This window comes from Apodemus sylvaticus, chromosome 7 (genome assembly GCF_947179515.1).
Source record: "Apodemus sylvaticus chromosome 7, mApoSyl1.1, whole genome shotgun sequence".
Lineage (NCBI taxonomy): Eukaryota > Metazoa > Chordata > Mammalia > Rodentia > Muridae > Apodemus > Apodemus sylvaticus.
The window spans coordinates 71030622-71053574 of record NC_067478.1 but is presented as its reverse complement, the minus strand read 5'-3'; the positions used below and the strand labels follow the sequence as shown (position 1 = coordinate 71053574).

General features: G+C 53.2%; 1 protein-coding gene across 3 annotated transcripts in view; it reads right to left on the bottom strand.

Moving 5' to 3' along the window:
- Positions 1 to 22953, bottom strand: part of Ccdc33 (coiled-coil domain containing 33) — a 96121-nt gene that overhangs the window by 5560 nt on the left and 67608 nt on the right. The gene's annotated exons all lie outside the window — the stretch shown is intronic.

Sequence of the window (22953 nt, the reverse complement as noted above, 5' to 3'; positions counted from 1 at the left end):
AGGATCCAGATATCAGATGGGGGCGAGGCAGAGAGTGGGGGCCGGAAGCCAACTTAGGTCTGGAAGGGCAATCATCGTGGTCTTAGTTATCCCTGGGCTTCCCCCACATCCCAGGCCTCCTGCTAAGCGCTGTAGGTGCTTATCTGCATTCAACACCCAGCAAGCCTATGGGACAGCACTCTACAGAACAAGAAACTGAGGACAAGCCCCAGAGGGGCAAGCAACCTACTCAGTGTTAAGAGTAATGGGCAGAGAAGTCAGGGTCTGAAATGTGGGTGCTCAGCCTTGAGTGTCAACCTCAGGAATGAGATCCACGCCTTGAAATAGCGCAACTTCTCCCCGGCCCAGAGCTCGTCACTCAGGCGCGATTGCTTGGTCAGTGAGTCCTTAGGGTTCTTCTGTTTCCACTTTTTCATGCCGGGATTACAAACACTCCATCACCGTGCCTGGCATTTACACGGGTGCCTGGCCTCAAACTCAAGATCCTACATTTTCGAGGCAGGCACTTTACCTGAATGAGCCTTATCTTGAGCCCTGAATTTGTTTGCCAATCAGATTCTGTACTATTATAAGTTCTAAGCATGCAGTATCTTAAGATACACACACACACACACACACACACACACACACACACACACACACACACACACACCACTGAGATCTGAGATACAGGCAAGAGAATGACTCAGAGCAGAGCAGAGCCTGGGAAGGAAGAGATTGGAGGCAAGCAAACCCTCTGAGCCGCCTGTGGACTTCCGGGCTGTGGGAAGCCTTGCTCCTGTGGGTGTGTGGGTAGGCCTCACAGGACCAGTCTGGCTCCCAGGCCCCGGAAAACACAACTCTACATCCAACTCTCCCCTGGTCTCCAGCTGCCTGGGGGTGGAATCCAGCCATATCCCAGCTATAGTCCCCCACCTGCTGCATGGTGGGGCACAGCTTACTAGGAGAGGAGGATCCCCAGCCAGCAGGAACTCATCGGACACCACTTGTCATCTGCCACTGCTGTCTAGCCTTCTGGCTATAGTCCCTCTGACTGGTGCCAGGATTGGCTCTCTCTCCCTAGCATCTGCTGTGGCTTCCCCAGATCTATGCCCATCTGGTATCCTCAGACAGGGTGCTAACTGGGACCCTGAACCTGGGACCACACACACACACACACACACACACACACACACTTTGGAGTCAGAGACATGTGTACAACTTGGGACCTGCCGGAGGCCCAGGGGTTGCTGTGTGCTCAGGTTGGGCTATGCGGGTGTCAGGGCGTTGGTCTTGTTTCAATGGTTGCTACACTTAACAAACTGTTTTCCTTTCTTTCTTTCCACCCTGGGCTTGCGGGATCCCCCTCTGTTAGGTGGTCTTTTTATGGCACATCCCATGACTGACTGGATCTAGGGCTCAGAGCTGGGCTGAAGGAAGTCTCTGATACCTCAACAGAGGAGATTCATCTTCTGTCACTCCCGGCCTGCTTCACTGTCTTATGCTGCTCTGATTAGAGCGGCCCCAAACAGGGTTATTTGCTTGTAAGGTTACCTCAATACACACGCAGCCCCATGTGCACAGATACAGGTTCAGGAAAACGTGTTTGAGGATGCTCCACACAGCACAGTCTGTAGTCTTACACTATCATGTCTCTGGGGTCTGGTCTTTGGAATTTCCTAGAATTAATTCATCATCCTGGTACAGAAAGAAGGCCACGCTATTGTGAAATGAAGAGATGTGGGAGGTTAACGCGATCCTGACCTTAACTGGGATGGGACGTGTGTGTGCACATAGAAGACATTTTGGACAAGAGGTTGCCAGCCCCTTGGCCCGGCCCCTAGGGTCTGGTTAGCCATGTCCCATTCGGGGGATTATCCTTTTTAAGACCCCACTGTTCACCATCTCTGCAGTTCCTGGGTGTGAAGGAGGTAAGCACTGATCTGTTATTTATCCCCTCCCCCACAGATGAAGAAAACGGGGACCATGACAGAGGAGGAAAGGACAGAGGGAGAGGTTGGCTTCTGCTGAGGTGGCCCTCTGGTGTCCTCAGCCAGGTGGTCTTTTCTGGAGGAGGATCAGTGGGTGCCAGGGACTCCATCCCTTGAGAGTAGCCCTGTCTTCCTCCCCAGCCTCTTAGCCCATCCCTGGCTATTCACCCTGGAAGAGAGGCTTCCACCTGGGGACAGTGTGGGCTCCTGCCGCACCCTCTCTATTCTGGTCAGAGTCTGTTTCTGTGGAAATCTCAGAGGCCTCCATTTGGATGGCCAAGTGGGGACCTTGTCAGCACAGCTGGGCTGGGAGACCACAAGGTTCAAGCTGGCAGCCCTGACCTCTGGCCACAGCCTTCAGCTGGGCTTCCCTCAGGGCCACATTGTGCGTCATGCCCTAGCCTTGAGAACATCATGCTACAGATTTTCCTTGCAGTCTTGCTCTCTAGTTGCCTCTCGGAAGTGGGACAGGTATGTCCTTAGAGGCCCTGACTCAAATGCCTGACTCCAAGGTTCCTTTGTACCCGCCTTGCCCACAGACACTCCCTACTAGGAACTTCAGAGCCTGTCAGAGTGAGACACACCAGAGTACCAGGCTCTGCTTTCCCCAATTGCCCCAGGAGAATTGGTGGACTTTACTGCAGCCACAGCACACAGGGACTTGGAAAGTGGGGTTGCTTTTTTTTAAACTCCAGTGTCCTCATCTTCGGGATGACAAATCAGTCCCCAAGAACTAGTCTGATATGAGGACAGTAGGAAGGTTAGCCCTAACTAACACTAGGGTGCCTGGAGATAGCAACTGCTTTCCTAGAATATCCTTAAGGTTCTTTAAAAGCATTATGCAGGAATGGCTTTGGGCAGTGGACCCAGAAATTCTGCTTATAGGATGAGTCACAGTGGGAGGAGAGTGGGGCTTCTCTGACAAGAGCCCAAGGGCTTAGGCCCTGCTCAGTGCTATGGTAAAGTATGGGGACTTCCAAACAAACTGCCAATTATGTAGTCAGGATAGCCCTGTACCATTGCTGTGTAGACAGGAAAACTGGGGCTGGAAGTAGTGCACCCAGAGATTGTCACAAAGCCTTTGCCCAAGGCAGCGTATCCCCCCAGGGTTCCCAAGGCTTGCTGAGTGCCACTTTGTACAGTTCTGGACCATGCAGATCCTTGAACAGAGATAAACAGTCCACGCTTTCGGTGGTCCACTCTACACCGAGGGGTGGGGGGTTGGCAGACACTTCCTGTGTCTGTGGTAGAAGGGGCTTCCAGGAGGCCTGTCTCCAGCCTAGGAGACCTGGAAAGCTTCCTGGAGGCGGTGAGGATCTAAGCTGCTCATGGAATATGGGGCAGGCTGTCCTTGGAGGGAGGAGGTAGAGAAGTTGTGGGGAGGGGAGAGCAGCAGGGCAAGTCAGAGATGTGGGCTCAGGAGCCTGGGCTCTGCTGCAGGGAACGGAAGGGCCCATGCTGGAGGGGTGGAGTAAGGGCTCGCTGCTGCTAAATCCTTAGGAAGAGATGGGTATAGGGACCAAGAGTAGTGCTGGGTGGGAGACAGCGGGACCCTCACCTGGCGGAGGAGGCAGCGGGACCCTCGCCTGGCGGAGGAGGCAGGTCCAGAGAAACAAGATGAAGACAATGGGTATGGACCCAGCAGAGGGAGGGGCACTGGGAAGGCAGTCCTCTAGGATTTGTGTCTGGGGACAAATGAGGATTTGGGGAATGAGGAGAGAAAAGACCAAGGAGTTGGTAGTGGGTGTTGAGGAACCCTTGAGACAGGGGCAGTTGCCAGCGAGGAAGACGAGTGGCAAAAGCAGGGTGGCCAAGCCAAGGCCACAGTGCTCCTGAAGAATGCTGGGGCTGTGGAAGGTGGTGACAGGGCTGAGAGCAGGGATCTCTTAGCCTCTGGCTCCAGGCCTCACGGCCCTTGCTGGTGGGCACGAGATGCTGGTGTGTGGTTTGTCTTTGCTGCCGCCAGAGGGCAGCCGCCTCCCACCAATACTTTGCATTTAGTATATCCCGAGAGGCAGCCAAGGCTTCCTGAGATGCCCCCGCAGCCTATGTCTTAAAGAGAGCTGAGTAGTGTTTCCACATCTAGCCCCCCCCCTCCGTGTGCCACCCCCCACTTTCTCCAGGTGATCCAACCATCCTTCCCATACCCAGGCTGGTTATGACGGGCGCCATCTGCTGAGAATCATCCAAAGAAGCCAGAGGAGGTGCAGTGACCTGCCCGAAATCACACAGCAATTCTTAAATCTCAGCTGAGTCTTTTGTTAGCTCCAGGGCAGAGGCAGGAGAGAGAGCTTGGAACAAGAACGCATAATGAGGCTATCTTAATGTCCTCCACAGCGGAATCACTTGAAACTGGCCCTCATGCACACAGTGCAGGCAGGAAGGAAGAGATGTGGTTTAGAAAGTGTTACTCTTCTCTCACATGTTCCCACATCTTTGCAAAGGGAGAAACTTCTTCTACCCAAGTAGCACAATCCATGACCCTAGAGGTCCCAGCTGCCTTTGTAGATGTCAGCTCTCCCCTATCCGCAAACACAAGAATGGGCAGGTTCTTGTCTAGTTTCCTTGATTGTAACAGGCCTGAAGGGAGGCAATTCCACTCTCTTCTCTGAGGAAGATGCTGGCACTGAGGAGGAAGGTCTGGTTGGTCTTTTGTTCCATTCCTAAGGGGTACAGGGACACTGGATGTTTGTGAAGTGTTCTGCGTTGGCCTAGGTGGAGGGGGCCTGAAGTGCTGCCCTGCCCCCACTCTTTCCACCAACCCGCCATGACTCTCAGCTCCCAGCCACCCCTACTCTCTACCCAGCCAGTGTCTCCTCCAGGCCCTGCCTCCTGGCTCCCTGCTCTCCTATAGTTGGGTCCTTCCCTCAGCCTCCCTTCCCGGTGGAGCATCAGGACAGCTGAAACACTTCCCTCATTCCCAGGATGGTATGGCTGTCAACTAGTGACCATGCCCACACACCCCAACAGCTATTCAAGGGCCTGACAGACTTCCCTAGCTACCACCTCTCCTGTCACCCTTGTCATCTTTTGATGTACAGAGCTTCTGTGAGTCCCTCAGGATGCCAGAGACCTTTCTTGTTAACTTTGTATTTTTAGTTAATTTAAAAAGCTAGTATGTGCTGGCCTCGCCCAGTTCCTGAGTTTCAAGGAACTGGGAGTCCACTCTAAGGAACCGGCACAGTACAGGGATAGACAAGTCTGCGATTTCCTGAAAGAAGGGAGTGGCGTGGCAGGGGTTGGAGTTCAGTGTGGCTAGGCAGCCACAGTCCTCACAGGGACATCTAGTACCACAGGAACACCACCGTAGTCCGGGCCCCTCTATCCTTAGTCCACTCAGTTAAGAAAAAACAAAAAACAACAACAACAACAAAAAACAAGTTGCCTTCCTATTGACCGTGGGTAGGGCAATTACCATAGAACCAGTGACCCCGGAAGCACTCTTCACTTCTTAACCTTACTACCACCAGAGGGCAGACAAGGCACCCTGAACAGCCCAGTGGCTGGGGCATTGAAGCCCTAGCAAGGTGGTGGCCTACAGGGGACTCCAACCCGGCAATCCACAACACAAGGGGCAGGGCTGGGGAGGGAAAAACCTTGGTGGAGGAATAGCCTCAATAGGTCCCCTTTCCACCCGTCACTACCTGGAGAGGCCCCGGCTTCCCAACCCGAGCTCAGCTCTGTTGGGGTGGGGGTGGGGTCCTTAGAGAGCTGCCAGGAGTAATGAGGGTACTGGCCATGCAGAGGACACCATTCACCTCTAGAAGTACAAATAAGAAGCAAGATGAGGGAGGTGTCTCTGGCCAGGCAATGGCGGGGACAGAAGCTGGAGTCAGGGCTAGTGTGGGCGTGAGCTTCCTGGAAGGCACATCAGCTTTTTGTTCTCATCCTTTGCTCTGAGGCCTCCCTCAACTTTGCCCTGTCTTTAAGGTTTCACCCTGGGTCCCCTTCTCCCAAGAAGCTCTGGGGAAACTGTTGAGTCAGAGCCTGGTCTCTGAGGCAGAGGTGAGACTTGAGTGGATGATGTGTGAGAAGAAATGCATCACAGTCTGGAGGCCAGCCAGCACAGCTGCAAGGTCCAGGCCCTCACAGCACACAGGTGGGCATCATAGCCACAGGTGGACACTACAACACACAGGTGGACATCATAGCCACAGGTGGACATTATAGCACACAGGTGGACATCATAGCCACAGATGGACATCATAGCCACAGGTGGACATTACAGCACACAGGTGAACCTCACAGCATACAGGTGGACGTTACAGCATACAGGTGGACATCATAGCCACAGGTGGACATTACAGCACACAGGTGGACATTGTAGCCACAGGTGGACATTATAACACCCAGGTGGACATCATAACCACAGGTGGACCTGGCCAGAGACCTGGAACAGGCCCAGTTTGCCCAGTCTGCCCAATTGTCTAGGATGTGTTGTGTCCAGGGTGTCAGCCTCAGGAGCTCTGTGTTAGCACAGAGAGTAGAGGGGGCCATAGCAGGTTCTAGAATAGAGGACCTATTCATCCGAAATTCTGTTCATCAAATAATTTCCCTTGGCTGACAGCTGGGCCTCTGAACCACAACAAATCCATGCAAAGTGCTATTGCAAATAGTTCCCCCTGCTCTTTAAAGGTTTCCCTCCCTGGGATAGGGACACAGTAGCTCCTTTATTCAGTCCAAGGTTATAGCAAGGAAACAAAAGCGCATTGCATTTTCTCTATCTTCTGTTCTTTTTCCTTCCCAAGCAGCAGAGAAAGCTTTTGTGCTGACCTCCCTGAAGCTCTGAGGCTACAGGGCCTTGGCCTGCATCTGACCCTGACCCCTGTCTAATTGGCCCCTGCAGGAGCCAGGCTAGCTAATTGGGCCAGGCCAGGACCATGGGGCTGGAGCCTGAAAGGGCACAGAGGCTTGTAGAACTTTCTGAAAGATGCCATCTAATTTCCTGCCCCCGTGCCCTGCCCCCAGGCTTCCCTCTGCTTTACCCAGCTTCCAAGGCTCCACTCTGGGTCCTCCTCCTCCAGAAAGACCCTGAGCCCTGTAAGCCAGCATCAGTTTTCCTCTGGGATGTGGCTCAGAGTCCTGCCTTGCTGATTGCAATTTGGAGCTGATCTGGCTCTTACCCTCAGGTCAGGGAAGTCCAGGGCTGCTGTTCAGGGGGCTGTAGAGGGGACAGAGCTGTCCCCAAAGTGACTCTATCACCCTATCACAAGAATCCTTCCCTGCTGGTCACCTCCTTATTCCCGTGCTTTTACAGAGAGCCTGTCTACGATTATACTCACAGGTTTTCCCTGTCTTTCCCCGATGCTGTCCTGACTGCCAGAAGCCCCGTCCTCTGTTTCCTTCCCCTCATCTGCCTTCTTCCTTCTCTGGGTTCTGAGTGTGGGCCCTAGTGGCCTGGGTTAGAACAGGGACCCCCATCGAAGGTTCCTGAGACCAGGATCATCTAGGAATGGTGTCCTGGCCCTCCCCCACTTTACCGCCTACTCAGACAGGCTCTGGGAATGCCTCTGCTGGTTGCCTGGCAACACACCCCTACACACCTGCAGCTTGAAGAGCTGACCCATCTCGGGAGTCAGTGGGTATGGGGCAGACTTACAGAGCGGTTGTCAACTAGTCCCGGGGCAACCTTGGGGGCTGGGGGGACTGGAGGGGCTGGGTCTCCTGGCTCCCCCATCTGTGCTGAGAGCAGTTCTGTTCCCCAGGATGGGTCCTCCTCAGGGACTGTTGCTACAACAAGTGTCTGCTTGGTGACTGGCCTAGCCCTGAAGCAAGCAGGAGGCAATCCAAAGAGCCTCTTTCTTTTCTCCTGGAGTGGGGGACACTTGGACGGGGTGAAAAAACAGGCTAGGCTCACTCCTTGGCCAGGGAATTGCAAGGAAATGACAGGCCTAGAAAGGGCTGGGGTGGGGGGTCCTTCAGGACCTTAGGCTTCTGCTCCTGCTACCTAGAAAGCCTCCCTGTCCTGCATCTCAGTCTTGTCTGATTGTCCCCTTTCTCTGTCCCCCGTCTCAAGGCTCTCTCACCTACCAGACTCACGCACTATCTTCCCAATCTCCCTGTACCTTGCTAGCTCCACGCAGGCCCCAGCAGCCTTAGCTGGACTCACCCTCCTCCCAATAGGCACTGGGGGGGGGGCTCCACACCCCAACCGTGACCCCAGGGGCCTCCGGCTCTGTTTTCCTGATGGTCTGGGCAAATTCCTTTCCTTTTAGTTCAGTGCAGACATGGGTGGATGTTTTTGAAAGGAACTCTCTAGGAAGCAAAGGAAAACAAACCCAAACACCCCAACCCACTACTTAGAAACGCAGGATCACAGAGGCAGGGCTATCTGTGGCAGCCACGTGAGCCGCCTGAGCTACACAACCCCTCCTTGGGCTGATGGGGGCTGGGGGGTGGGGGGTGGGGGAATTCTGGTGGCTGTTACTTGTTAGCCTGTCTGTCCCAGGCATGTGTAGCTTGTAGCTTTTCTTGATAGGATCCCATCTGCAACCAACAAGATGTCCTGACAGAGACAGGTACTGGTATGGTACTGGTTTAACAAATGCATAGATGACTGTAAGGATTCTCTGGACCCTCTGGGGTGGTGCAGAATAGTCTGAGTCAGATACCTCTCCCTCAGAATCACTCAGATTCGCCTCAGAATCCACAGGGGCCTCTGACCTCTGTCGGTATTGCTGGTGTAGGCTGGACTGGGGAAGACTCACGATTTTCAGGTTTGCTGGCTTCATTTTTTACTTATTTTTTAGTGCAACAGGAGTGGACACAGAAGTGGGACAATTCATCCCACTCTGTAGCTAATATTAAGTTGGCCTAGTGGTGTGGAAAGACTGTGGGCTCTGCCACTAATTAGCCCAGACAGGTCACTGAACACCTCTAGGCCTGCGTTCCATTCTGCAAGATGGTCACATTACCACATCCGTCACATGGGGCAGTCAGGGGACAACTCATAGCTCTGGTGCTCCTGGTACATAGGAGTGGCCCCAGAAGTGGTATTTCTTCTTTGGATCACTCATGGGGAGCTCTGGAGGGCCCAGTATTCTCCAATAGGGAAGAGAATATGAGACTAGGTGTGTGCATGCTTCTCTGACTGTAAGTCACCCAGCAGGCACCAAATACAGGCTCAAAACCACCCCAATCCTTCCTCTTGGCTTCTCCCCGTGGCTGCTGCGTCCTGTGGTGCACCTCTCCCTCCCAAAAATCTAGAGCCAGAAGCCTAGGAGGAGGGCACGGTTCCACTGGTGGCTACCCCCTCTTCCAGCCAGCCTCCAGCCGTCATCCCCGAGGGGCCCCTTGGACCCCTTGTCTGCTGCACTGCCAATCGATCGAGAGTTCTGCCCTCCTCGGGCGTGCCATGAATTTTTCATCAAAAGCCTGTGGACTTTGGGAAACGCACAATTAGAAGCACCATCAATAATGTACCACGTGGAGGCATCCACAGGGCTCAGCCAGGCCCCAGATGTGACTGCCTTCCAGGCTGCTTGGGCAGGAGACAGGAGGCTGGCCCTGAGTGCACCCTCGGGGGGCCCAGCTCTGGATACAGAACAAGTACAGCTGCTATGAGAGAGGCAACCACACCCTCGGCTGCGTGAGCCAGCTCCTGGGAGCTCAGGCCAGCCACAGGAAGACTAGCCTGGTTTGGGGTGTTTTGTTAGTAACACTGAAGGGTACCCGCGGTGCATTTCTTGTCCCATACAGCACGTAACGATGCCGGACAGTTATAGGAAGACTTTGGTTTGGTTGATTTTGATTTTGTTTGTGTGGATCTAGTGCATGGCTTATCAAGGTTCTAGGAAACAGGGCAGTGGTGAGGCTGAGCAGGCAAAGGTGTCTCCGGAGCTAGGCCAGCATTCTAACAACCCCCAGGTCAGAAGGCTGTGCTGTAGGCAAGATGAAGTGACCCACACTTGTAATCCTATCACCCGAGAGGTAGGAAGGGCCTCCTGGACTACACAGAGTTCCAGGCCAGCCTGAAATACCAAATGGGATCACGTCTTTAAAAAAAATAAAATCCATGCGGAAGCGGGAGACAGTCTACTGTCAGAAAGAGCAAGCAGCTCAACACTACTACCTCACTGCTGGGTTGGTTCTCTGGGAGGCAAGCTGGAGCCAGTAGGCCATGGCCTGTTCTGCCCCACCCACCCACAGGAGCTGTCCCACCCTGGGCTCTTGGGCTGCCCTTGCTCAACAGAGTTGGACATGGCTTCTTTGGCCCTTTCCAGTCCTGTGAGCCCAAAGTGTCTGTGTTCTTGGGGCAGGGACCGATCTAGTCCAGGCTTTGGGGAACAGAGCTGGAACACCAGGATGGGACACCCGTGCTCTGAGATCACTGGGTGTGAGAAGGGGGTTCCTCGACAGGGCTAGGGCTCAGCCTGCTGGGGTCAGGATGGGGTGAAGGGTTACAAGGACCTCAGGCCAAGCTTAGCTCGCCAGGTTGAGGAGCTGGGATGGAGAGGGAGGAGGGAAAGGGGGAGGGGAGAAAGGAAACAATGCCTCTGCCTTTGGTGATCCTAGATTGACCTTCCCTGAGAGTCGTGGTTGCAGGAGGAAGGCTGCTTCTGTCTATTCTGCAGCCCACCTGAGAGGGATGCGCGGCCCAGAAGCTCTTGATAAGAACACATGAAAAGCACAGATGGTGCCAACAAGTGCAAATTAATTGAGCAAAGCCTGTGTACACAGGCACTGCGAACAGGCGGCTGACAGGAGAGGAGGGGCCGGAGGGGGATAGGGCAGGGAGCAGGGAGAAGCCTTAACGAGCACTTATCGATGTCTCGCTGGATCCACAGCCCAGCGCACAGTTATTGACAAAGCCTGTCTATAAATCTCCCAGCCATGTCTCCAGAAGCCTTAATTACGGGGCCTCATTACCCTTCACACCTCTAGGCTCTTGGGGACCAGCTCGGACAGGAGTGGCTGAAGCCTCACTGAGCCTTCCTATGAAAGGTACCCGGCTTGGATGCACGGGACAGGCTGGGGCTATGCATCCAGAGGAGCAGGCGGGGTTCAGGCTCCTGGGCTAAAGAAAGGATGTGAAAGGGACTTTGGAGCCAGAGAGCTCTAGACTCCTGATCTAATTTGTCCAGTTACTGTTGACTCTAGGGAACACCTTCTCTCTCTACGTCTCTGTTTACTTCTATACAATAAGAAGATTAAGTCTATCTGTGTCCAGCACACACCATATGGATGTAATGCTCTCTGACCACAGTTGGGCCTTGGGAGCTCTTCTGTTGTACATCACATCAAAATATGAGAATATTGTCCCAACCACAAAATGATGGCCCAACCTCTCCCACTCCTGGCTAACATGAGGACCACGACAGCCTCACCAGTGACAGGTTTGGCTTCACTCATTTGCTCCTGCCTTCGAGGTGTGAATTAGCAAAAAAGTAATTATATTCATGAAACTGTCTGTCCCTTCATCAGCATCACCAGCTGTAATTACAGGCCTGGTCTTTGTCGGCACAATCAGAACCCGGAAGCTCTCTACACCAGCCAGTCAGCTGACCTGGAGGGTGGCAGCTGTGCTCCGAGGGGATAGCGGATCACCCATTTGTTCCTCTGCACATTCTTTTTAGGAGAGCCTACTGTCCAGGCTTTAATTGGAGGCAATTTTACCTCCTCCCCTGAATTATTCTTGTGAAGCTGTGTGATTGTGGCTTCCTATTCATTGTCCCCAGGAGGCATCTGGCCAGAAGAGAAAGCCTGGGTTGGGGCTGTGGAGGGGAGAAATCCTGGAGCTCTCTGCCTCCAGGTTTGAGGAAAGGAGATCTGGGTGCATATTTGGGCCTTTTGGAGACCCAAAGATCCCCTTGAACCTGGTGGTGGTGGTGTCTGTGTGTATGCTCTTGTGCATGTGTGTGTGTGCAGTGTGTGTGTAGTGGTGGATGCACTGAGGTGACGGGGTTTCTGCTTCTTGAGTCTGAGTTTTGTAGAGGGTCAGACAGCTTGCTCCAGGGGCTTTCTCAGAAAGGCTGGCATGCCTGAGAGATCCTTGGGTAACTAGTTCTGTCTGGGTATGGGGCGTGTCCCCCTCACCTCACAGGCTCCACCTGGACTGTCTCTTGAGGCCTCTGAGGCACTACCATCTGATATCATGGCACTCAGTTTCCCGCCTTTAGCTCAGGCCCTGTCGTCTCAGCCCTGCGCTGCGGAAAGCCTCCAGTTTACCTGAGCTAGCCAGAGCCTCACATAATGCCTTGGGTTTTGGTGTCCCGGGCAAGCTTCCAGAAACCTGTGTCTACCTTGGCCTGGTGAGGTTCCAGCCCAGGGCTCAAGGGTCCCTTGAGAGCTCCGTCTCATCTGGCCTGTCACCCAGCCTCTCCTGGTCACTGTCCCCTTCATGCCTCACCCTCCCTATCCCTGAGAGTCTTCCTGCCGGAATCCCTAGCCAGTGTTAATCCTGTGCCTGGTTACTTTGGTTATTAGTTTGGCAGGATCTGGGATTACCTAGGAGACAAAGCTCTGGTACCTCTGTGAGGCAGTTTCTGGATTAGGTTAATTGAGGTGGGAAGAATCACCCTAAGTGTAGGTGGCAGCATTCCACAAGCTGGGATCCTAGGTAAATCAAATAAAGGAAGTTATGTGACAGCACTCTAGGGGTGCGATGTGACAGGTGCTTCCTGCTTCCGGTGGCCATCCCCTGAACCCTCAACTTATGACCCAGGTTAAGCCCTTTCTTCCTAAAGTTGCTTTTGGCAGGCATTTCACCACAGCAATGAGAAATGTAACTAATGCATTCGGTCCTATTTTCTTTCCAGGGAAAACCCAGCAGCATCTGGCAGTGATAAGGCAGGGTTTAATGGGTGTCTTAGTTAGGTCTCTACTGCTGTGATACAGGGATCATGACCAAAAGCAGCTTGGGGAGAAAAGGGTTTATGCCAGCTTACATCCTCCAGGGAAAACAGGGCAGGAACTCAAGGCAGGCACTTGGAGGGGAGGCAGAACTGATGCAGAGACCATGAAAGAGTGCTTCATGAAGGAGGCTTGTTCAAATAGGCTCAGACCACCTGCCCAGCAGTCACTGCTCCCTGTGGGATGGGTCTCTCCATATCAAACATTACTCAAGACCATCCCCCACAGACTTGCCTATAGGCCAATCTGGAGGCATGTTCTCAATTAAGACTTCTTCCCAGTTATGTCTAGATTTGTATCAAACTGATCAAAAGCCAGCCAGTACAAAGGGTGGCTCGCTTTGCCTGTGGGTATTCTCCTTGGGGGCCAGGGAATGGCCCTTGCCCATCTCAAACCCAGGACGACGATCTTATCAAGCTTGCTTAGTGTCCTGTCTCTGTGGCATCCTCTTGCTTTCCAGCTGCAGGCTCCCCTAAGTTGAGTGGGGTGTGAAGAGAGGGGATGTGTAGATTTTCCAAGGCAGCCCTGACCACTGTCATATAGGGTCTTGGAGTGTGAGAGAGATGAAGCCTGGTCCCCAAGATTCCTTCCTCAACTGTCCCCCTCACCCAGGTTTCATAGCTCGGGAAGCCCTTTTTAGGCAACCAAGCCTTACACAGCCAACCTATGGGGTATTCTCCCCATTTAACAGTAAAAGATGGCGATTTCTCTGAGCTCTGGCTGGGGGCTGAACAGGCAGCAGGAACCCTGGGTCAGCAAGCTGCTGCAGGGTGTTTGCTATGTTTGGTGGGGTGCTGAGAGCTATGTTAGATGTGAGAAGAGTATTCTGGGTTCTTGTGAGGGCTTAGGCCCAGACTTCAGAGCCTTTAGGGACTCATCAGGCAGAGACGAGGGCGGTGGAGAACCAAGGAAGATAGCAAGCAGCTCTGGATATCTGTGCTTCAGATGGGCGGTATCTCAAGCAGGAGGTGGGCCAAGGAGAGGAGGGCTAGTCCAGACTCCATCCGAAGCTTCCTGAGTGTCTCTCATCCCATCCATAAACAAGAGCGGAGACAAAGGGAAGAGGCTGTCACCATTAACCTCACAGCCCAGCACCAGCAAAGTAGGGATCAAGAGAGAGTGTCCTCAGAGCCTGATGCGGAAGCTGAGGTGCCCACAGTACCCCTAAAACAGCCACTTGCAGTCCCTGAGCTACTACTATTCAGTGCAGTCCCTGAAGCCCACATATTTGCATATCTGAGAGCAAAAATAATTCTGCTGCCAGCTTAGCACCACCAAGGCTGCAGTCGCTTTTGTCTGTTTGAATAAGAGCTGGCTAAGGGCGGAAGGATAATTAGTCCCCTGTGTGCAGTGTCCCCCATACCCCCCTTGAAGATTTAAAGACGCAGCCTAAATACTCCGCTACACTCGCACAGCCAGCTGACTGTGGGATGTCTGCAGAGGCAGGAGCCGATAAATGGGCATTTTATCTGATTAAACCGGGAGTGAACTGGCTGTTCTCTATTATCTGTAGGCTCGATTGGATATTTAGCACTGTGTGTGTGTGTGTGTGTGTGTGTGTGTGTGTGTATGATTTTCTGGTCTGTATCAAGAGAAAATTGGATTGTACTGAGCAGCATTTAATCTGGTACACAGGAGTGCATTCTAATAGAGTCGCAGAGCAGGAAGGAAGGACAGGAGACTGTGTCCTTAGCCTTGGACAACAGGGGCTTCTGCATGGGGCCTTCTGTGCTCCAAGGCTGCCCTCCTTTGCAGTCCTGTTCTGGACCTCCTCTGGGCACCGCCCTTCTCTTCTGGTGAGGAGTTAGTGGGACCACCAGAGATGCTTGCTGGAAAAATGTGCCCCTTTAGCCCTGAGAATCCCCTCCTGCTTTTGGCTCCATGCTCCTGAAGGTGGCAGTGTACCCTTACACATACACACACAAAAGAGGCTGTGGGATGAAACTGAATGGGGCCAGAAGAAAAGGGGGCAGGCGGGAGAAGTGAGCCTGGGAACAGCCTCTTCCCAACCCCATTAGCAGATAAGGGAATCCTGTGAGGGGGAACCCCCTCTGAGGGCTGATGTCCACTGTATTGGTAAAGGCAGGGGATAGAACATACTTCATGGTTGCTTCAATCCATTTGTAACTGAATATTGAGGTGTAGGGGTTTCTCTCCTCCTTTTGCATGCTTTGGCCTGTCTCTATGTTTACTAGGAAACTGAGGCAGCTCTCTAATCCCAAATGGACTGGGGGAGGGGTATGTGAGTCAAGAACCAGACTTCTGTGTTCTGAGTCATCGGGCCTGGCTGGTTCAGGCTGCTATGGGATCAGGCTCTGGACTAGAGCCTTAGACCTGAGTTTGTTACTCCTATTGTTAGCCCCAGTAGGTGACAAGATGGGGTTAGGAACTCTATCTGCACAATGTCGGGTTGAAAGAAAAATTGAGTTATGACTAAAAGTCTGGGGGCTGCAATTGTCTGTATTAACACGTGTGCTTGGCATTGTATGATGAGTCGGATGAAAGGGCTGGCACCTTGCATAAAGGGACCCGTTCCAGTGCCCAGGTCAGCAAATCCCCCCAGCTCTCCCTGGGTCTGCTGCCTGTGCCTCTTTGAGAATTGATGACTCAGCCCCAAGAACTAATGACCTCATCTTCTCTACCTTATTTACCGTGGACATAACACCCTTGCCAGCCCAGTGCCAGTTAATCAAGGGTAGAATGGTCCATGGGTTGGAGCACCAGGCAGTGCTGGCATCTTGCTGAGAGCAAAGCTAGGCTCATTAACTGTGGTGGAGAGGATGCTATCAAATCCAGGACCCTACCCATAGATTGGAGCCCAGCCTGACCCAGAGAAGGGAGGGCCTGCCCGGGGGACTTCCAGGCACAGGTCTTCCAATGATCCCATCTGGAGCTCTCTCTGAGGGTAATTTCTCCTGCCTCTGGGGACCCTTGGTCACTCCTCCTCAGCATCTCTCAGCCAGATCCTTCAGGTACTTGGGCCAGGTCCTAAGCTGGCCAGCCCACCACTCCAGCAGCCTTTTAGTTCTCTGCCCTACACATGGAAGGTTTTCTCTCTCCTTCCTAGAGGGTTATATTCTCCCCATTTCACAGGTAAAGAAACTGAGGTCTAGAAGGGAAAGGATGAGCTTGGGGTTCAATCCTGGGAGAAGACTGTTTTCTGGTCCTGGCCATGTCCTTCTCCCATGTCCTATGTGTCTCTCTGCTGGCCGGGGGCTTCTGAGCGCTAGTGTCCTTGGATGGAGTTATCTTTATGTGACTGTCACTTGAGGACAGGCTTCTGGAGAGAAGGCCTGGGTGAGCTGTACTGATTCCCCTTTCCCTACTCAGTCTAAAAGATCCCATGAATCATTAGCAAGCCTCCTGAGAAATGGATGGCTCGTTAGGGCCCCCAGTACAATGCAACCCACACTTGTCAGTCCTCTCAGAGACCTCCAAAGATAAGTAGGGAAGATTGATCCCTGTACTTAACATCAGAGAGGTAGAGCGAGTTCTCAAAAGTCACATAGCTCTTGACAGAGATCTGCTAGAACTTCCCAAATTAGTGGTGGGTTTCATGTAGTGAGTTCACAAGACCTGGCACAAAGCAGATACTGGAGAAGCCGAGTGCTTGCACTCATGATAGACTCTGCGGAGGTGAGCAGCAGCTGGGCCACACAAAGAGGAGGATTCTGGATGTTTTCCATCCTAGCATGCATCAAACCCCTTCTTGGCTCCTTGAGCCCCCACTTAACTGGCCTACATCATCTTTTCTTCTTGGTTCATGAGGTTCCTTCTTTCTCAGAGCTTTCCAAGGTTGACTTCCTTTTCTGGGACTCTGCAAGCACTCTTTGGTTAATCACTGCAGAGATCCCTCCGGGATCCCAGTATCTTTAGGTCCAATAGAGACATAAACGGCAGGTCCAGAGATCTCCTAAATCATCATCCTTGGGCTTAGGAATGAACGGGAAAGCTATTTGGTAATCGGCCTTCCGGAGGATGCGTGACTTCAGGCACTGCTTGATGCTGCAGGGCAGAGGATGCTGGGCCCTTAGGTCTCTGTCTAGGAGACAGTTTAGTGATGTGGGTGGGGGGTTTTCACCTTGTGTAAAGGCCTTATGTCTCTCTGGTCAACTGGATCAAACCCTTCCAGTGGGCAGCGGCTTTCAAAGCTGGACAGCACTGTTTCTACCAGCTCCAGGGATGGAGGTTGGGAGGGAGTGGGGCTTGGGGGAGGGGAGCTGGCCAGCAGGGTGCCTTGCTCAGCCTGCTCGCTCCCAGCACACACCCACCGAGAGACAATAAATCGACAAACACTTAATCTCTCTGCAAATTGAAACGCAGCCGTAAATATCTGGTGCATCCCCGTAGCTGAGTTATGAGTCTCGTTTATTAATCTCTTTAGTCTCAGGTGATGGATGGAGAGGGAGAATGGCCCGTCTGAGACGCAGCAGGGACGGACGGGGAGGGTGAGGAACAGCACGCAGGGGTCTGGGGATGGGCTCTGGAGATGGAGTCATGGGGGAGGCCTGGAGATTCGTGTCTGTTCTTTTCAGTCTCAAAGGGTCTTACAGACCGAACATGGGGCTGTTTTCATTTCCGTCGCCCACACTTTTGTTAACTTTCCCCACAGCCTCAAGGGGGAGCAAGGAGACAATATTCCTTTCATTTAACACCGAGAAGGCGGGATCAGAGAGGTGGAATGATTTCTCTAATCTCACACAGCCCTGGAGGTAGACAGAAGCCTGTTAAAGCTGTGGGTGCCAAGAGGAGCCCGAGTCTGCAGGAGAGACAACGGATCCTGTGTGGGATGACCTGTGTGGGATGACTTGTGTGGGATGACCTGTGTGGGATGACCTGTGTGGGATGACCTGTGTGGGATGACTTTTGTGGGATGACCTGTGTGGGATGACCTGTGTGGGATGACTTGTGTGGGATGACCTGTGTGGGATGATTTGTGTGGGATGACCTGTGTGGGATGACCTGTGTGGGATGACCTGTGTGGGATGACCTGTGTGGGATGACTTGTGTGGGATGACCTGTGTGGGATGACCTGTGTGGGATGACCTGTGTGGGATGACTTGTGTGGGATGACCTGTGTGGGATGACTTGTGTGGGATGACCTGTGTGGGATGATTTGTGTGGGATGACCTGTGTGGGATGACCTGTGTGGGATGACCTGTGTGGGATGACCTGTGTGGGATGACTTGTGTGGGATGACCTGTGTGGGATGACTTGTGTGGGATGACCTGTGTGGGATGACTTGTGTGGGATGACCTGTGTGGGATGACCTGTGTGGGATGACCTGTGTGGGATGACCTGTGTGGAATGACCTGTGTGGGATGACCTGTGTGGGATGACCTGTGTGGGATGACTTGTGTGGGATGACCTGTGTGGGATGACTTGTGTGGGATGACCTGTGTGGGATGACTTGTGTGGGATGACTTGTGTGGGATGACCTGTGTGGGATGATTTGTGTGGGATGACCTGTGTGGGATGACCTGTGTGGGATGACCTGTGTGGGATGACCTGTGTGGGATGACTTGTGTGGGATGACCTGTGTGGGATGACTTGTGTGGGATGACCTGTGTGGGATGACTTGTGTGGGATGACTTGTGTGGGATGACCTGTGTGGGATGATTTGTGTGGGATGACCTGTGTGGGATGACCTGTGTGGGATGACCTGTGTGGGATGACCTGTGTGGGATGACCTGTGTGGGATGACTTGTGTGGGATGACCTGTGTGGGATGACCTGTGTGGGATGACTTGTGTGGGATGACCTGTGTGGGATGACCTGTGTGGGATGACCTGTGTGGGATGACTTGTGTGGGATGACCTGTGTGGGATGACCTGTGTGGGATGACCTGTGTGGGATGACTTGTGTGGGATGACCTGTGTGGGATGACTTGTGTGGGATGACCTGTGTGGGATGACCTGTGTGGGATGACCTGTGTGGGATGACTTGTGTGGGATGACCTGTGTGGGATGACCTGTGTGGGATGACCTGTGTGGGATGACCTGTGTGGGATGACCTGTGTGGGATGACCTGTGTGGGATGACCTGTGTGGGATAACCTGTGTGGGATGACCTGTGTGGGATGACCTGTGTGGGATGACTTGTGTGGGATGACCTGTGTGGGATGACCTGTGTGGGATGACTTGTGTGGGATGACTTGTGTGGGATGACCTGTGTGGGATGATTTGTGTGGGATGACCTGTGTGGGATGACCTGTGTGGGATGACCTGTGTGGGATGACCTGTGTGGGATGACTTGTGTGGGATGACCTGTGTGGGATGACTTGTGTGGGATGACCTGTGTGGGATGACTTGTGTGGGATGACCTGTGTGGGATGACGGCCTTGCTCCTCTCCATGGTCTCCCTTTATGTCCCAAAGGCTTAGTAATTCGTTCTTTCTCCTTTCTCACTCTTCTCTCCCCATTGTCTCCTCCCACTCTGTGTGCATCACCTCCCTTCCCTAGATCCTCCTCTTCTCCTCTCTGACCCCTCCCTGCCACTTCCTTCTCTCCCCTTCCTTCTCTCCGTGTCTCACTTCCTTTCCCTCCTTTCTGAATGTGTGTGATGTGTGTGCGCATGCATATGTGTGTGCGTGCATGTGTGTGTTGTGTGTGTATGTATTATGTATGTATGTATGTATGTATTTACTGTATATGTGTGCGTGCATGCGTGTGATGCGTGTATATGTATGTATGTATGTATTTACTGTGTGTGTGTGTGTGTATGCACATGTGCAGTAAGAACTGAAGAAGCAAAGGAAGGCACAGGAGAGAGAAGAAGCCGTTGAGGTCTCAGCTAGCTGTGACATTCACACATTCACTGCATTTATTTTTAGAACCCCTTCCTCTTGGTTCCCTGGTTAGGAGGTGTAGAAGTGCGGGCCTGGAATGGCTTCCAGCCTGGAGAAGCAGGGCCTATGAGGCCTTTGTAAGTGCGTGGTGGACATGTGCCTTGAGGCCAGGGGCAGAGAACTGGTGCTGTGTAGACCATTCGAGGCAGAGGAACTGGGGACAGAAGAGCCCGAGGGGTAAGAGGAATGGGATTACAGCTAAGCGGAGAAGATGGCTGCTGGCTTGGGTGTTGTGATCCGAAGGGAACCCAGCCAGGTGAGTATTTTGGCACTGAGGCGAGCACAGGTGGCTGGAGTTCTTGGTTGCCCGAGTCTCTGGCCCTCTCCTCTGCCTTTTGTCTCTATGTTTCTGCAGAAGTGATGGTTATAACAATGAAAGATGGCCTCCCAGGGCTGAGGGGCTCTTCCTCTCGGCTGCTCTACATGCCCAGCCAGCTCATGGTACCCTGGGTTGAGGCTGTGTGAATAGAGTCTAGGGAAACTTTGGGTCTCCCTCCGGGGACTACTGGTGATAGCCTCAGAGGTTTCCTGCGTAGGAAGCATCCTCTGCCACCAGGTGGTGCTGAGGGAGTCAAGGCTGGCTTTGAGCCAGGATTCCCTGGGTGGGGTCTGGAGGAAGAGTGGAGGCTCCAGCCACCCTTCAGCATCTCTGAGAACTAGGGCACATCTGCTCCGAGGTCTTCTGCTGACAGAGGCAGGAACTGGGGCCCATAGAGGGGAGTGGAGTTCAAGGTTACTTCAAGGAGAAAGAGAGTGTGCAGGGCCCAGCGTGGAGCCAGGCCAGGAGAGGCTGGGCCCTGTGGTCAGAGGCTGTTGAAGGAAGCATAAAATATGAAGGGATTGAATGGGGCAGGCCTGGAGCAGAAAAATTTCCCTGCCATGGATTTGTCCGGAGCAAACAGGCTATGCAAAGAAGGAACAAAGGCTCCGTCCAGTTCACGCGGATCTTTGCTGCGCGGACCAGCCTTCCTTTCTCAAGGCCTCACTGGCCTTCTCTGCTCCTCAAGGGAGCAGCTCTCCCATGTTACAATCAGGGCACAGGGACATGGAGTGACAGAACTGTGCAGGCACAGCAGGGATCTCCTCTGTGCCAATCAGAGGGTGGCCTTGGCCTGGGGAGTCTGAGCTTCTGGCCTGAGCCTGCACTTCTTTAGCTATGTGCCTCAGGTGAAGCTGGCTGGCCTTTCTCTCCATGTGCAAATGAGGCCTTGTCAGGGGGAGTCACCCTGCCACCCCTAAGCAGTTTAACCAGGACAAGGACAGCTAGTGGCTTAAAGAGTCCTTGAGGTCAAGGTTGGAAACTTGTAGGATTCAGACTCAGGAAAGGAAAGGAAAAGCCCGGGCTTGGGGGTGGGGCAGGGGTGAGGGGAGGGGAGGGGGGAAGAGAGGCTTTCAAAGAGAATGAAAGAAATGAGTTATCCCAGTGTGTGGAGCTCAGAAAAACTCCACTGAATCTTTTAACAACCCTGTCAATTATTCATCTTCTAGTGTGTGGGCCCTCTGGTCGGCCACAGAGCTGCTGAGAGCAGGGCAGAGGGAGGGAGGGAAGTGAGAGAAAAGAGGGAGGAAAAGAGTGGGGATAATGCCAGAGAGAAATGGGAATACACAGAGACAATGGCAAGTGTGTGGTGTGTGTGTGTGTGTGTGTGTGTGTAGGGTAATGGAGGGAAACAAACCCCTTGGTGGAAGACACTGAATACCTTACCTAAAGCCTGGTCCTCATCCTTCAGGAAGCCTTGTTAGGTCCTCTCCCCTCCTTCCTCTCTTCCCTCCTTCAGGAAGGTCCTTTGTTTGGACCATGATCCCTGCTTGTCTGTCCCTCACATATTCATGCCTTTCTGCTCCATGTGGCTGATGATCTGTGACTGTTTGCATCTAAGGGGGACCTCCAGTTCTCAGGCCTCTGTCCCCTCTCTTGCCCCATGGCTTCACCAAGTGCAGGGCTGGGCACTGCTCAGGCTGGGCCATCCTAGGCTTCTGAGTCGTTGGAGATGACTCACGGGTGTTTGTGAGCGGAGCCCCTCAGCTCACACGCTGTGGTGCTGGCACCAGGAGACATGAGCTAGTTCATGGAGTAGTTCAGGTGTCCACGGCTAAGGATGAGATACTGGCAAAGTAGGTCCTGGGAGAGCTTTCCCCTTCAGAATACGGAGGAGCTCAACACTCCCAGAACCATGTATGTCCTGGGCTGCTCATAAGGGACACAAATACTTCCCTTAGCTCTGCCTGGGATCTTACTCTTGGTCTCAGTGAGCCCACTGAGTTCACTGTACTCGTCTCAGTACTGAGCTCTTTACTGCTCTAAAAAAATCATCCTTGAAGTGACTGCATCAGTTCCAGCTGGGGTCTGTATACTGTGAGGGGAAGGGGACATTGCACAGAAGACCAAAGACTACGTCCTCTCTAGCTGTTCCTCTGTCCCAAAGAGCTCCCTTCCTAGAGAATGTTTGATTTTTTCAGTGACCCCAAGTAGGCTCCTCCCCAGAAGGGAACCAGAGACAAAATGGATTTGAGGCTCTGGGGAACACATGGCGACACTAGACAGAGACTGAGGCGCCACGGAAGTCAGGTGATGCAGAGAGAGGCTCAGCCAAGGCCACAGGAGAGAGCAGAGGGGGCTACTCATTCATCCTTGGGTCACTCTGCACAGCTGTGTCACAGGGCACTCTGCCTCACCCACAGGCTCTGCTGCTGGCACTCCCTGACACATGTGCCAAGTCACATACCTCACGACTAGGTCACTGCCACTCAGGTGCCTCCCGGTCCTCAGGTATCTTGCTATAAACCCGTGCCTTTGCTCTGTCCCACAATTATGCCTCTGTGCCCTGGGGTGCTGAGTGACATCACCCTACACCAGGCTTTATTGCTATGCAGCCACATACCTGGGCTCCGTGACTGGATTCTGTTGCTTGTCGCTGTTTATGGTTGCATGAGTTCATCCACTGCTATGTAATTTTCTCTGGTTGCCATGGAACAGTGACCCATGGCTGCATAGCTGCCTGTGATTGGCGTGGAACCGTAGACTGTTGCTACCCAACCACACTCTATTACTTGCAACTGGGCTCTACCATTTATGGGGAGGTGCATGGCTGTGTTCTGCCCTCATCTTTCTGGCCTTCAGCCTGTAGGTGTGTAGGATAGCAACCAGGACAGAGGGATGGCAAGAGGGGGTTGCGGGGAGAGTGGAAGTGGGGGGGGTGGGGAGGTTGGGGGTGGGGGGTGGGGGGAGTGTCCTTGTACTGTGTTGGAGTGCTCAGTCAGGCCTGAGCCTGAGTCAGAAGGAGGGT